The sequence below is a fragment of the Hibiscus syriacus genome, unplaced genomic scaffold (assembly GCF_006381635.1).
Source record: "Hibiscus syriacus cultivar Baekdansim isolate YM2019G1 unplaced genomic scaffold, ASM638163v2 tig00116959_pilon, whole genome shotgun sequence".
Taxonomy (NCBI): Eukaryota; Viridiplantae; Streptophyta; class Magnoliopsida; order Malvales; family Malvaceae; genus Hibiscus; species Hibiscus syriacus.
This window is the reverse complement of record NW_024063485.1, coordinates 2,132,451-2,147,121: the sequence shown is the minus strand read 5'-3', so window position 1 is coordinate 2,147,121 and position 14,671 is coordinate 2,132,451. Positions and strand designations below refer to the sequence as shown.

At 37.7% G+C, this 14,671-nt stretch overlaps 1 pseudogene; it reads right to left on the bottom strand.

Annotated features, from left to right (window-relative positions):
• Nucleotides 1-5,111: 5,111 nt before the first annotated feature.
• On the bottom strand, nucleotides 5,112-9,370 carry LOC120189752 (annotated as a pseudogene).
• Nucleotides 9,371-14,671: the final 5,301 nt, after the last annotated feature.

The window sequence follows — 14,671 nt, the reverse complement described above, 5'->3', positions numbered from 1 at the left end:
TTTCCTAAGCTTCCTTATTATTAGTAGACGTGACACCCACGCATCGATATGCTGTTTTACAAAAAAATACATATATTAGTGAATTACATTAATTTTTAAACAAATTAATCAAAATCATATATAAGACAAAAATAAGACTTACCTCCCCATCCAAATAGCCACTGTCTTCAACCCCTAATAGCACACCCCACCAAGACCGATCAAGCAACAAAAACATTTCATCGTTGAGTTTGCTGATGTCAGTGTAACACCCTTGGCTCCGCTCATGTAGATAAAAATCAACTGCGGTCTTAGCCCAAAGGGTACTATCCACAATTGTTTCCGGTAGTTGTCTCCTCTCCACTTCAGATACCGGAAGGGTACTAGCCGGTAACTCATACGAGAGCCAACTCTCATCCATCATGTCCGGAACCGGTGGGGGTTTCTCAATACTTCGATATATTACCCCATATGAATCGGGCTCTGGAATGGTGGGAGGGACCTCTTCAACGATGACAGTGGCCTCTTGAACGGTGGGGGGGAATCTTGAGGGAGAATAGGGGCCTCTTGAACGATTGGAGGGGACTCTTGAGGGATGACCGGTGAGTCGGGCTTCTTCTTGCGGAGTCTTCGCACCATTGGGGTGAACGGAGACGTAATAGCACGTCCACGCCGTCTAATGCGTGAACTCCGTCGTGCAAGGAAAACTCGACGTAAAGCATCCACCTTATCGGGCCGCTAAATAAAATTAATACATAAATCAGTAAATAAACAGACATGATATTAAACAAAGACAAATATGTTTCAAACTAGCATTGTATTCACCCAAGTCATTATTCTATCATAGTTCACAAAATGCTCAGATAACATTCCAGAAGTAAGCACTTATATAAACATTTAAAAGGACAACATATATAAACATTCCAGAAGAAGAATAGTTTACTTTCGCAACACGAAACTTAAAATCGCAACGCGAAATAACTATCGCAACGCGGAAATGGCTATCGCAATGCGAAATGAAAATCGCAACGACAAAATCGCAACGCGAAATGAAATCGCAACGACAAAATCACAACGCGAAACACAAATCGCATTGCGATTTTCATTTTGCGTTGCGATTTTGTCGTTGCGATTTCATTTCGCTTTGCGATTTGTCGTTGCGATTTTCATTGCATTGCGATAAGCCATTTCCGCGTTGCGATAGTCATTTTCGTGTTGCGAAAGTAAACTATCTTCTTCTGCAAATTGAAACTTGAATGGATTGCATTACTTCAACCAAAAGACAAAACAAAACCAAAACAAATACTAACAAAAACAGTTTAGCAGTATTGACAGTAACCGAATGAATTACGAGTATGAAAAATCTTAAACTTACCTCGTGCGTAGAGTATGAACCTCATTCTGCAACGATGCTACCATCTCGTAGAGCGGCTACCTCACCGCGTAATGTAGACACCTCAAACGCCATGCACCATCGTCTTTGCGTAAAGTACCGACCTCCTCACGCAAGGCATTGACCCATCACGTAACTCCCCTAATCATCCCGTTGAGGTGGAGGTGGAGAACGGGAGATAAACATCGTGGCATCTTTGCCGGTCGCCTATCTTGCGGTGATGGTGGAGAAGAGGCTCGATGATGTGACAGAATAGGTGATGGCTGTCGTGTGGAGGTGTATAGCCGGGTCGATCAGATGATGGCCTCTGGGTGAGGTGATAGCTCTGGGCGAGGTGATGGCTCCCGAAGTGGAGGTGCATCAACCGTTCCATCAAAAAAAACGCTTACTAGCTTGCCACCAATCAGTGGCAAGCTCAGCTTCCGTGGGTGTCAGCCTCTGTAGAGGAGTGTTGGCCTCTAACAATATAAAAGCTCAAACAAAGTTAAACGTGTACTAGTAATAACTTGGTTTATAAACATATGGTAGTATTTATGTTACTTACATTATTTATTGTCGTATACCGTAGTAAATCTTCCATTGCAAGGTTCGTTTCCTCTTCCAGGAAATAGCCCTGGGAATATCATTTGAAGTTTTATTGCATATGTCTTCATGGCGGGGGAAAGGCCTCAAATATCCAAATCTACAAACAATATAATAACAAACATTAGTAATTGTTAAATAATACTTATAATTTTGGAAACATCATATAAAATTCTACCTTAAAGGCCCAAATAAAGCCTCAAAGTGTATTGGAACCATCGCCATGCAACTTTTTCGATCATCCAAGGCAACGATAACTTATTCATGTAGCTTTATATAAAACGAGCCCCACGGAAACAGGTTCCACGCATTTAGGTCTTCTACCAATTGATTAGATCATTTGGAATAGGTTGTCTGGCATCTCTGCCTAAAAAGTCGGCATGCAAAAGAATTAGAAGGCATACTCGGACAACGTCGACGTCATCCATCCGAGTAAAACCGTCTTTATTATTCAACAATCTTGTCAGGTCTTCTACGTGTAGACTCGGCCTCTCCAGCTCAGGAAAAACCCGGGATAGCCATGATGGGCGGGTAATGTGTCTAGGTACCGACCTACATCATCGTCCGAAGCGTAGACCGGTGATTAAGCAAAACTCCTCCGCCAAAACACGTATACGCCGGTGGAAAATCAAACCATATCTCTTCATCACGACGTTGTATAGTCTCTGGTAGATCGCTAGTCATGGTTTGAAGAAACAGGTGTGTCAACATCGCATCTCCACCGGGATGTTGTACTTTTTTGGACAGGCTGACTTTATTTCTCAAGGTCAATTGAGCCGAATAAAAGTTCTACAAAAACAATAAACATACTAAATTAGATATACCAAAAACTACACTGTGAAGATATACCAAAAACAATAATAAACATAAAGAGTAGTAGTTTTCTTCAAACTTAAATTTGCAACACTGTGAATTTCTCAAACATTTTCTTTGTGCAGTGAAAGCTTCGACGCATTATTTTGGACAGGCTGACTTTATTTCTCAAGGTCAATTGAGCCGAATAAAAGTTCTAAAAAACATAAACATACTAAATTAGATATACCAAAACTACACTGTGAGATATACCAAAAACAATAATAAACTAAAGAGTAGTTTATTCTTCAAACTTAAATTTGCAACACTGTGAATTTCGTATTGTCTTTGTTTTTGGTTGAAGTAATGCAATTCATTCAAGTTTCAATTTGCAGAAGAATAGTTTCTGAAAATGAAAATCGCAACACGAAATGACTATCGCAACGCGAATTTGACTATCGCAACGAGAGAATCGCAACGCGAAACTAAAATCGCGTTGCGATTCTCGGTTGATTTAATAAGCAATCTAAGTGAAATGGTTAATCTATTATTGAAATTACCAGTAAACTTATCATCAATTTCAATATGAAAAAACTAATAATAATGCAAAAATTTCAAAAAGAAAATAATTAAAAAAACTAACCCTCGTTGGTTGATTTTCCATTTCTGATTGTGAGGGTGGCTCTGAGAGATGGAGATAGACGGATTTCGTCGGAGATGGGGACGGATTTCGTCGGAGATGGGTGAGAGAGTGAGAGATGGAGATGGGATTGAGTTGTGATTTTAGGTTTTAGGTTATGAGTTGCGATTACGGGATATACTGTGGACGGTTCAGTGTTCCAATATTAATATTCGTGTTTGGAATTTAAAAATAAAATACTTGGCCAGGATACTAATGGCGCTTTGAAAATCGCATTGCGATTATGTATTATCGCGTTGCGAAAGTCAGAATCACGTTGCAAAAGTCAGTATTGCGTTGCGAAAGTAAGTATCTCGTTGCGATTTTGTATTATCGCATTGCGATAGTCAGTATCGCATTGCGATTTTCCCAATTCGCGTTGCGATTTACTTATTCGCATTGCAATTTTCCCAATTCGCGTTGCGATTTACTTATTCGCATTGCGAATTGGGAAAATCGCAACGACACTGTAGACCATCGCAACGCGATTTTCAACTATCGCATTGCGAAAATGCAACGCGAATTTGCGATAATGGAGATCGCGTTGCGAATTAGCGATCGCATTGCGATTTTGTTGGTCATTTTGGCAAATCCGGAAAAAGTTGGTTAAAATCGTATATTATATGGGATTTTTGGTCACTGAGGTTATTTTCTCTATATATATATATGATTGTGATCTTTCGATTCGAGCTTTAATTTTTTATTTCTAATTTGAGTCGATCTTGATAATTTTAAACTCCCGAGTTTACGAGTCTGAATCGAGCTCAGCTTTAAACTTTTCAAATTGAGCTCGACCCGGCTCGTTTACATCCTACTCATCAAATCCCAAAGCAATGAAGAATGATGGCCACAAAATAAAGAAGAAAATAAACCCCAGATATAAAGTCCCAAAGAATGATGGCAACAAATCAAAGCAGGCACAGCCTCAACTTTTAAAGTTTTGTGAACCAAACTTTGCATATGGGATCACATGGCCAACTTGTTCAAGCAATAGGATAACATATAAAAGAAAAGCCTAAAAGACCTACTCGAATGCCCTTTACGCAGTTCATAGAGACTAGCAACTTACAGATCAACACTAATCCACATGAATACCAGAAAGTACCTTTCGTTTTGTGGAAGCCACTTATCCATATGATGGAGGCTCCACAGGGATTTTTCTGGTCACCACTGTTGTATTGGCCACATCGAGTTCGAGGCCCCGCGTGCACAATATTCTTTAATAGAGAACATGTGCATGCATAATTCGAACAGAAACATCTCAAAACACTGGCATGCACCAAGAATCGACATCCGGTGGAGTCCATGATATGTAAGTTCGATAGTTTCTGTTATATCCAGTAATGAAAAGGATCACAGAGACTAAAAGGGCCTCCACTGATTGTCATTCAACTATTTGCTTCAAAAAATAATGCATATAGCTGGCCTTAGACCCCCTATGTATATTAGTACTACACAAACATACAATAACAAATAGTGCACTTTCAAAGCAAAAATCTCCATTCATATATGTGCACAAAGAACAAAAATGGAATACTTTCCGATTTAAGCATGAAAAGTAAACCTGTATGTTGCAGTGTAAATCACATAGGTGGATCATTTTTAACAACACATTAGAAACAATCTTAGGAGGCTTGCTTGTAACTCATAATATGAATGAGCAAGCAATAAGATATTCGAGATGTTCTTGCCAATAACCCCATAGGAAAAGATAATATATTTGAAAGTTGCCAGAGAGTTTGGAAAATGACTAAATCTATCTATTTGCAAGTGAATTACATGAACTATGAAATAGAATCTTGTTGTTGAGCGCCTTCCCTGCTAGAAGAAGATGATCCAATCCTCTGGAATACTTTTGAGGTAAATATATTTTTACTTGCTTTTCCTTTAAATGTGAAATGCTTTCTAAGATGGTTTTTTATCGAAGAACCATTGCCATTCCATCGTGGGGCTGGTCGAGGCCAGTTTCTCCATAATTTTTTCTTCATATGATTTGAGAATTCGTCATCTTCCTGGTCTTCAGATATCACGGCACCCCTGCTCCTTCGTAAAGATCTTAAAGTCACTTGCAAAGGTTCTGAAACTGATGCAGATTCTTCTAGAAGTCCAATGGTTTTGAGACACAATGGGAATGGAGGATCATGAATCTGGGATTTTGGAGTGACTTGATCCAAGCATTCGGCATGGAACACATGGCTGCAGGGTAAAATCCCAGCAGTTGGCATGTCACCACTTCTAATTATTCGTTGCGAACAGGGTGACTTGAGCCACAAAATTTTTCCACATACTCCACACTTGTGGTCTACCACAGGGCCAATAGGGGACCTCAGGTTGTCCAAATCAACATGCTCTGCAATGTCAAACTTTTCTCCATCAAGCCCCAGATCATAACTGCTAGCACAGCTCCACCTAAAACCTTCTCTTCGAGAGCTAGCACTTGGGTCTGGGGATGCATCAAGCCTTTGAAGTTCAGAAAGTGTTTTGTGGAACTTGTGGTCAACACTAGATCCATTTTCATGCCACTGAAATGGTGAGAAACGCTCCTCGTTAGGTGTCAACTTACCAATGCTGTTAAGGTCAGCATCACGGAAGCCTTCAGAATCCGAGACAGGGTTGCGAAACACTATTGGGTAAACAGCTTTAGTCATGTAAGAACGTTTACTGGCATAGTTGTGGTTCGGAAATGAGGACTGCCTGCTAGAGGAATCCAAGTGACCAGACTCAGAGGGAAGACGGGGATCCAAAGCTAGGGGATCCTGTAGTTGCTTTAATGGCATATCGCCTCTGCAAGAACCCAACAAGTTGAAACAAAAGTCACCTCAGTGGAGCGAGAGAACCAAGAGGTCTGGGGCACAGGTCCTGATAATTTAAATTACATTAATAAAACAATACAAATTTTATACAAACGAAACAAACTATAATTGAATCAGAAATATGAAAAGACAAAGGAAATAGCAACCTATGATTGATTGGTATTGAAATTCAGGGAAATAGTTATATTGGTATTGAAATTCAGGGAAATAGTTATACTTCTCTAAAAGAGGGAAAGAAAGAGTACAAATTTCGATTTAGCAAAAATAAAACAAGCTAGTCTGACATCCCTCACATCCTACATTTTTTGTGAACTACAAATCCGTCTTCACATTACAAGTGACTGCTTTGGAAACATCCACCACTTCGGCAATTTCATAATGTTTTTAAGTTTTACCAGCATAGCCAACGTATTTATGATAAGCATTTTGCAGTTTTGTAAAACCCTTTAATGAATACGCATGTTGCATGGATACAAACATTTATGCAACAATTCAAAGCACTGATCAGGATAGCCTCAAGCCCTCAACTATCTCTAGAGGGATTAATCAGGCTATCCCCCAAACCAATAAGTTGATATAAGCATTTATGCAATAAGTTGATATAAGTTGATATAAGCAGAAGCTTGGCAATAAAATACATTATAGTGAACTACAAGGTAGGATTCGGTCAACTGAGGTAATTCTGCAGCAAAGAATGCGATGGTTCCTCCATGCCCAAAACGTAATACTGGACATCTTAAAGATTCTGACATTCTTGCATTTTGACATATAGTTCTAACGAGGCGTTAATTCAAATGAATCAGACCACATCATCCTCATGAGAAACCTATTTTATACATCCTCTAATTTTGGAGTTTTGGAGCATGGATCGTTTTCCAATTCCACACTTATACATTCTTGAATAACTCCCTAAAAGACAAAACAAGCCATATGGAAAATAATCGGTATGATAGGGCAAAACATATGAAAATAGAAACCGTGAGACAGATGATAAGGATAATCATGATAAATAATCAGTAATGAACAGTTGAAGTATTCCTTGTACTATGGCTTGAAAAAAGCAAAGACTTTCAAGAATCTACTATATCATGCAACACACTAGTTCCAGTATTAACAATTATAGTAATCTGAACTTGTTTCGTCAGCTCTTCATTTCAGAAAAGATAATTAGCTGTGATTATATGAATTCCTATAGACGTGTAGAAAGTACATGACATTGGGCATTCTGCTAAGCAGAGAAAAGAAAAAGAAAAGAAAATGCATTAAGACATGCAACTAATAGAGCACAATTAAAACGAAAAAAGTGGCATGTGATAAGAACCAAAGTTAGGCCAGGCATGCCATGTTTGATGATAAAAAAAAATCAATCTAAGATTACCTCCAACATTAGAGGCAAGTAGATCCTTTCGATTGAACCTTTGAATAGGTGAAGTCCATCGTGGCAATTGAGCAGTATAAGGTGGGCTGCCAGAATAAGAGAGTGCGCCATCAGAAACAGAAAGGAGATGATTGATGTACCCTTCACTGCCTATCCTGCTTCTGCTACCCCAGCTATTTGAGGACAGTGATGAACCATGTAAACCAGCAGCATGGGACCCATGTGACATACCACTGAATGTAACCTACAATCCCATATTCTCAATGGAGGAGGTGAAAAACTAGAGTTTGTCCTCCAATGTGGTTCATTACCATCCATGGAGCCTTCCCTTCTGCTTGTGGGAGATTTTGTTCCATGTGGCCCAGCGGCCACACAACAAAGCGCACCCGTATTAGCTATTTTCTGTTTGCACAATAAGGTTGTTCGGTAGTCTATTTTAAGATTTTCAAGGATATGGAACTCCACATGCTTATCAGGACTCAAGCACAGTCAAATGTCAACAAAATGAAATAAAAGAAATTATTGAAGCCCACAGCTATCCGCCCAAGACTCGAACCGAAGCAGAAGGCATGTCACATTCCCATCTTTGGAGGAATAATAATGGGAAACAAAAGTGCACTTGAGAAACTTTCCACTCCAATAACCACTTGAACTTGAACTATAGGATTCCTTAAAACTCGGCTATTCCTGGCTGCAATCATCCTCATCCATTTGAGCAAAGTAATGAGTAACTCGATATAATCTTATGGTCTATGCAACGGAAGAAAAAAACTGAATTAACATAGATCCTAAACAAACAAAGATGAGGAGGAAAAACACAATAATATGATAGTCAACATCACGAATTTAGGATGAAATGATAACGCAATGTTTAAAAGTGAACATGTCTCATAAATTTACTAAAAAGTATTATATGTCTGAACATGCAAACACTCACACCCAATAGGAAAGACAATCGGTAAACTTTACAACAGAAAATACATAGTGAATTACTGAAAGTACAGTTGATTATACAATCTTCACACCTTTTGTAGCATATACCTAAGCTAGTCTTTCCACATTTTTTTGCACATCGTTAACCTCTTTTACACCCTTTCTCGTTTTAGCTGCATTTATGTTTGAAGAATCCCAGATTTGAACAAATATGTTTCACTTTTCCATTGTCCTAAACAGGTGAAATCAAGATTATTGCCAAAAAGCACTAAATCACAGAACAGAGCAGACAATTATCATTATTTTGATAGCAACAAAACCTGAAAGGATTTCTGAATAAGTCTCTTAGAAGTGTGAAGAGTATATAATTATGAGCAACACTTTCAAACCAAATATTATGTTCCCAATAATAAGCAAATCCAGCCTCGTAATGAATCATTGGTAAAAACAAATCTACTTCAAACTCCTAAAACATCATACAAGGAAGCAATAACCTTTTCCCTTCACTTCAAAAACATCGAACTTCTCATCAAAAGTAGCAATTACCCAGAAAAGAAAATCACTCCAAAATATGAGAAAAAAAACGAAATATGCCCAACTAAAAAATAAGAAATTTCCACATCTTATCTTTATATCAGCTAATAACACAAAACATAATCCTCCCCAAATAAAATCATGAATCAAAATGAAGAGAGAAAAGGAGAGTACCTTAAAATGGGCCAAAAATCTGAAGTGGATTATGATGAAATCTGGGGTTTTAAATTAAAAGAAAAACCAAAGAAACCCTAAGCTGTTTAGAATAAAAATGTGTGGGGGGGGGGGGAATGGGACAAAGCGAAAGTGAAGAAGAAAAGGAGGGAAAAAAAAGAAAATTTGTAATGATTTGCAGTAACATTTATCTTAAATAAATTACTATTTTTAAGAAATGGAATAATTGTACCTTGCCTAATGACACAAACGACAAAGTTTCATATTTCTGTTTTAAAGTCATAGCTTTGCCATTGATCTAAGATTGCAAAGTTTAACTCATAAATTTACTAAAAAGTATTATATGTCTGAACATGCAAACAGTCACACCCAATAGGAAAGACAATCGGTAAACTTTACAACAGAAAATACATAGTGAATTACTGAAAGTACAATTTAACTCATGATGATTAAGGTTATTATAGAAGCGGAAGTGGTGAATGTCCTTTCAGTGTACGCCCCACACGTTGGCCTAGGGGAGGGGGGAGAAACGATATTTCTAGGATCAGTTAAATGATGTACTTAGGAGCATTTCGGAGGATCAAAGAGTTTTCATAGGGGGAGACTTCAATGGCCATATAGGTAGTGCAACTGACGGGTATGACGGTGTTCATGGGGGTTTCAGTTTTGGTAGTAGGAACGAGGAGGGGCGTACGTTGCTTGAATTTGCTACTGCACACGATATGGTGGTCACTAACTCCTTCTTTAACAAGAGAGATGTGAACTTGATTACGTTCCATAGCGGGGGGACATTGTACCCAAATCAACTACATCATGGTTCGAAATCGGGATCGATGGGCTTGTATTGACTGTAAGGTGTTCCCTGAAGAGGCATGTGCATCATAACACAGATTGTTGGTTTTGGTGTTCCACGCATACCACGGGCGGAGCACTCATATGAGGGCTAAACTTGGTAAACCTAGGATCCTTTGGAAGAACTTACATGGAGAGACTGCTGATGACTTTAGGAGTAAGGTTTTGTCTAATACAGGTTTTGGAACTACAAACTCAAATAATGCAGATATGTTATGGAAAAATATGGCAAATTCCATCAGAGAGGTGGGCAAAAATACCCTTGGGTTGTCGACAGGGAAGGCCAAGGAACATAAAGAATCATGGTGGTGGAACGACGAAGTCCAAACTAAGGTAAAGACAAAGCAAACTTGCTTCAAGGAGTTTCTACAATGCAATGACGACGAAGAAAGATCGAGAGTTAAACAAAGATACAAGGAGACAAAGCGAGAAGCCAAGAAAACGGTGGCTAAAGCAAAGGATAAGGCATACGAGGAAATGTACAAGAGATTAGACACCAAGAAAGGACAAAACAACATCTTCAGGCTTGCAAAATCCAGGGAGAATAGGAAAAAGGATCTAAGTAGCATTAGGTTTATTAAGGACAACAATGGTGTTTTTTTAGTGGAGAATTTGGGGTAGTTACTTCTTTGGCTTATTTAATAACGACGCCTCTCCCTATAGAGATAGTACCGTTGATGGGTCAGCCGACCATTATACTACGGCCAATGACTGCACTACAAATAGGATTGGGTTTGAGGAAGTCAAAATGGCTCTTAGAAAGATGGGGAGGGACAAAGCTGTCGGTCTAGATCAAATTCCTATCACTGTGTGGTTAGCCCTAGGAGAAGAGGGAGTTAAGTGGTTGACCAATATTTTTAATATTATTTTAGAGACTACCAAGATGCCAGAGGAGTGGAGAGAGTCTACGGTGATACCAATTTATAAGAATAAAGGAGATCCCCAACGTTGTGGCAACTACAGAGGTATTAAACTACTCAGCCATACCATGAAGCTATGGGAAAGGGTGATAGAGGCTACGTTGAGACAGGATACTAGGGTATCAGAAAACCAATTTGGCTTTATGCCAAGCAGGTATACTACGGAGGCGATTCATCTACTTCGACGGCTTATGGAGAAATATAGAGAAAAAAATAGAGATCTTCACATGGCGTTCATTGACCTTGAGAAGGCGTATGATAGCGTTCCCCGCGATACAATCTAGAAGACCTTAGAGACGAGACGGATCCCATCTGCTTATATCCGGGCGATTCGTGATATGTACTGTAGATCTACTACATACGTCAGGACTACAGTTGATGACACCGAGGCATTCCCGGTGGAAATCGGACTCCACCAAGGGTCGGCTCTTAGCCCTTACATCTTCGCCTTGATTATGGACGACATCTATTGTGCGAAACCAGACGGTGTTCCATGGTCTATGCTTTTCGCTGATGGCATTGTCCTAGTTCCTGAAACAAAAACTGAGCTGAATAGTAGACTGGCAACCTGGAAGACTGCATTGGAAGAAAAAGGTCTAAGGATCAATATTGAAAAGATAGAGTATTTATGTTCAAACTTTAGTGGGAACCAAAATGATGAAGATGTAGAAGTTTGCATTGAAGGACACGTTCTCCCCTAAAAGGATTATTTCAAGTACCTAGGGTCTATGATACATAAAGATGGGGGTGTAGATGATAACGTTACACACCGTATAAAGGCGGGATGGCTAAAGTAGAGGGCTGCTACTGGAGTTTTGTGTGACAAGAAGGTGCCTCTAAAACTTAAGGGAACATTTTATAGAATGGCAATAAGACCAGCGTTGATGTATGGATCATAATGTTGGGCAATCAAGAAGGATCACATAAGGAGGATGGAGGCCGTAGAAATGAGAATGCTTCGATGGCCATATGGTAGGACACTGTGGGACATGACACCAAACTCTGCTATTAGGATGTCCTTGGGGGTGGTGCTTGTATCCGAAAAATTGAGGGAGGGAAGACTACGGTGGTTTGGGCATGTCCTTAGGCGAAAACCGTCGGATGCAGTCAGGAGGGTTGAGTCGATTACAGTCGACGGTGCCAGAAGGAGAGGACGACCAAGGCGGAAATGGAAAGACTGCTTGAGATCTGATTTGAAGGATTTATCCCTTACCGAGGACATGACCTCTGATAGGAATTTATGGAGACTTAAGACCAGGGTAGCCGAGTAGTGCGGGTCACACCCATAGCGTGTATCATCTCTGTCTTCTTTTAATGCCTTTGTAGTAATTTCCATGACTTATACTTTTTATTCGTTTCTGTCATTGGAATTTATGGAGGCTTAGAACTAGGGTAGCGGAGTAGTGTTGCATTAGTTTTAGGTTTTAAACCCATTTGATTTTATTCCTTATAGTAGCTTGCTATCGTTGACTTCTGTGTATCATTCTCTTCATGTTTCCTCTTTTTAAATTTAGTTGGGTCTTATGTTTTCTGTCTATATGCAGAGAATTTTACATAGGGAGTTCAACTATTTATTTATTTATTTATACATACATACATTGCATTTTATCTTTATTTTTAATTGTCTGACTGCCGGAGGTCTTCCACGGAAGCTGCTCTTAACCTGGCGTTGGGGGCAGCCTACTACCCTACCTCCCCTTACCCCATTACATATGAGAATAGGGTTTTGTTGTTGTTGTTTTGAGCACGCAACTACTTTTTTATAATTATATTTTTTATTTTATCTTGATCATCAATCATTAAAAATTTAACAAAATTATTGACATTATATTAAAAAAACTAATGATATGTGATATTATCTTATGATGACGCATCTAATCATCATAAATTTTAGATAAATTACGCGTTTAGTATTTAAACTATCAGTTTTGATCCGTTTTAGTATCTAAACTTTTAAATTTTTAAAAATCATACCTAACGTTCAGTTTTTGTTTCATTTTAGTACCAATTTTAAAAACTTAACATTTTTAATATCTAAACTATCAATTTTGATACTTTAGTACATAAACTTTCATTTTTTTCAAAACTTAACGTTAAATTTTAAATGAGTGTACTAAAATGAAATAAAAACTAAACTTTAGGTATGGTTTTAAAAATTTTGAAAGTTTAGGTAATCAAATAGCCTAAAACTAATAATTTAGGTATTAAACATGAAATTTAACCTAATTTTTAATGATATGTGACGAAAATGTAACGTTAAACAAGATTTTAAAATAAAATATAACTAAATGACTAAAATAAAATAAAAGTGATAAATGAAGTACTAAACTTGTAATTTACCCAAATATTTTGTAGTCATTCTTTATTTCTTTTTTCTATTTTAATAATTGGAATTATTACAGATTGAGTCATTCGATTAATGAAAGAGACAAGAGTATGGAAAAAAGTTGGATAATGGTTACTCGAATAGAAGACAATCAATTTTATGCTCGTCGTTGAATGCTGAATTATGGGAGATTTTTAGGGTTTAACTTTCGTTTGGAACCTCAATATTGTTCTGTAATTGTTGAAACAGGTAGTAAATAAGCTTTGGATGCTATTGATTATGGATGACGTATGAAAGACGGTTTAACGTTGGTGCTCATATTACTATAGCTGTATGATAATTTTAATGTACGGTTAAAGAAATATTCTATCAAAAATGTTAATTTTTAACATTTCTGGTAAAACACTACCTAAAACATTATTTTTACCGAAAATGTTAATTTTGTTACTTAATTTCTGGTAGAAAAAAATAATATTTTAGGTAGCACCCAATATTAACAATTTCGGTAGAAAAATAATGTTTTAGGTAGCACTTTACCTAAAATGTTTAACATTGTAGGTAGTGTCTAATATTAACATTTCCAGTAGAAAAAAAATAATATTTTAAGTAACATTTTACCGAAAATGTTAAATAAATATTAACATTTTCAGCAGCGTCTTTCCTTAGCCGTATATTAAGGTTGTCGTACCTTAAACATCCCTTCATATTATGAAATTATTGAATAGAGAGTGGTCGGTGCAGTTTAATTATACCCCTCAAAATTCGAATCAAATTACTAAATAGAGAGTGAACAGTACATAGTGACGGATGTATGTTGAAGCTAGAATGGGTATGTGTTCATTTTTAAATTTAATTTTTTTTATATTATTTGTTCATTTACTAAAAGTGTTCATCTTAAATTTTATTTATGTCTATTTCTTTTGAATTTTTTTTTTGTTATTAATATATACGTGCCCATTCTGAAATTTGGTTTTCAAAGGGGCACGCCTCGCGTCGAAAAAATAATCTCCAACGGTGGAGACGCAGGCTTTGGGGGCTTTTTACATCGCGTTTCTGCCACCTTCGGTAAAAGAATAGAAAGAAAACAACAAAAAATAAGAAGAAGATGATGATGTTGGAAAGTGTTGGAGAAGAATGTAGAAAAAAAAAAAGCCACATGGGGTGACTGGAAAGCACTACAGAAAAGTCACATTATTTTATCTCTTAATCCTAATAATTCTAACACATATTGAGTTACCTAGCCCAAATCTATAACTCGTCTCTAACATTTATTTATTTATAATAAACCCGTTACAACTTCCCTCCCATGTTTGCCT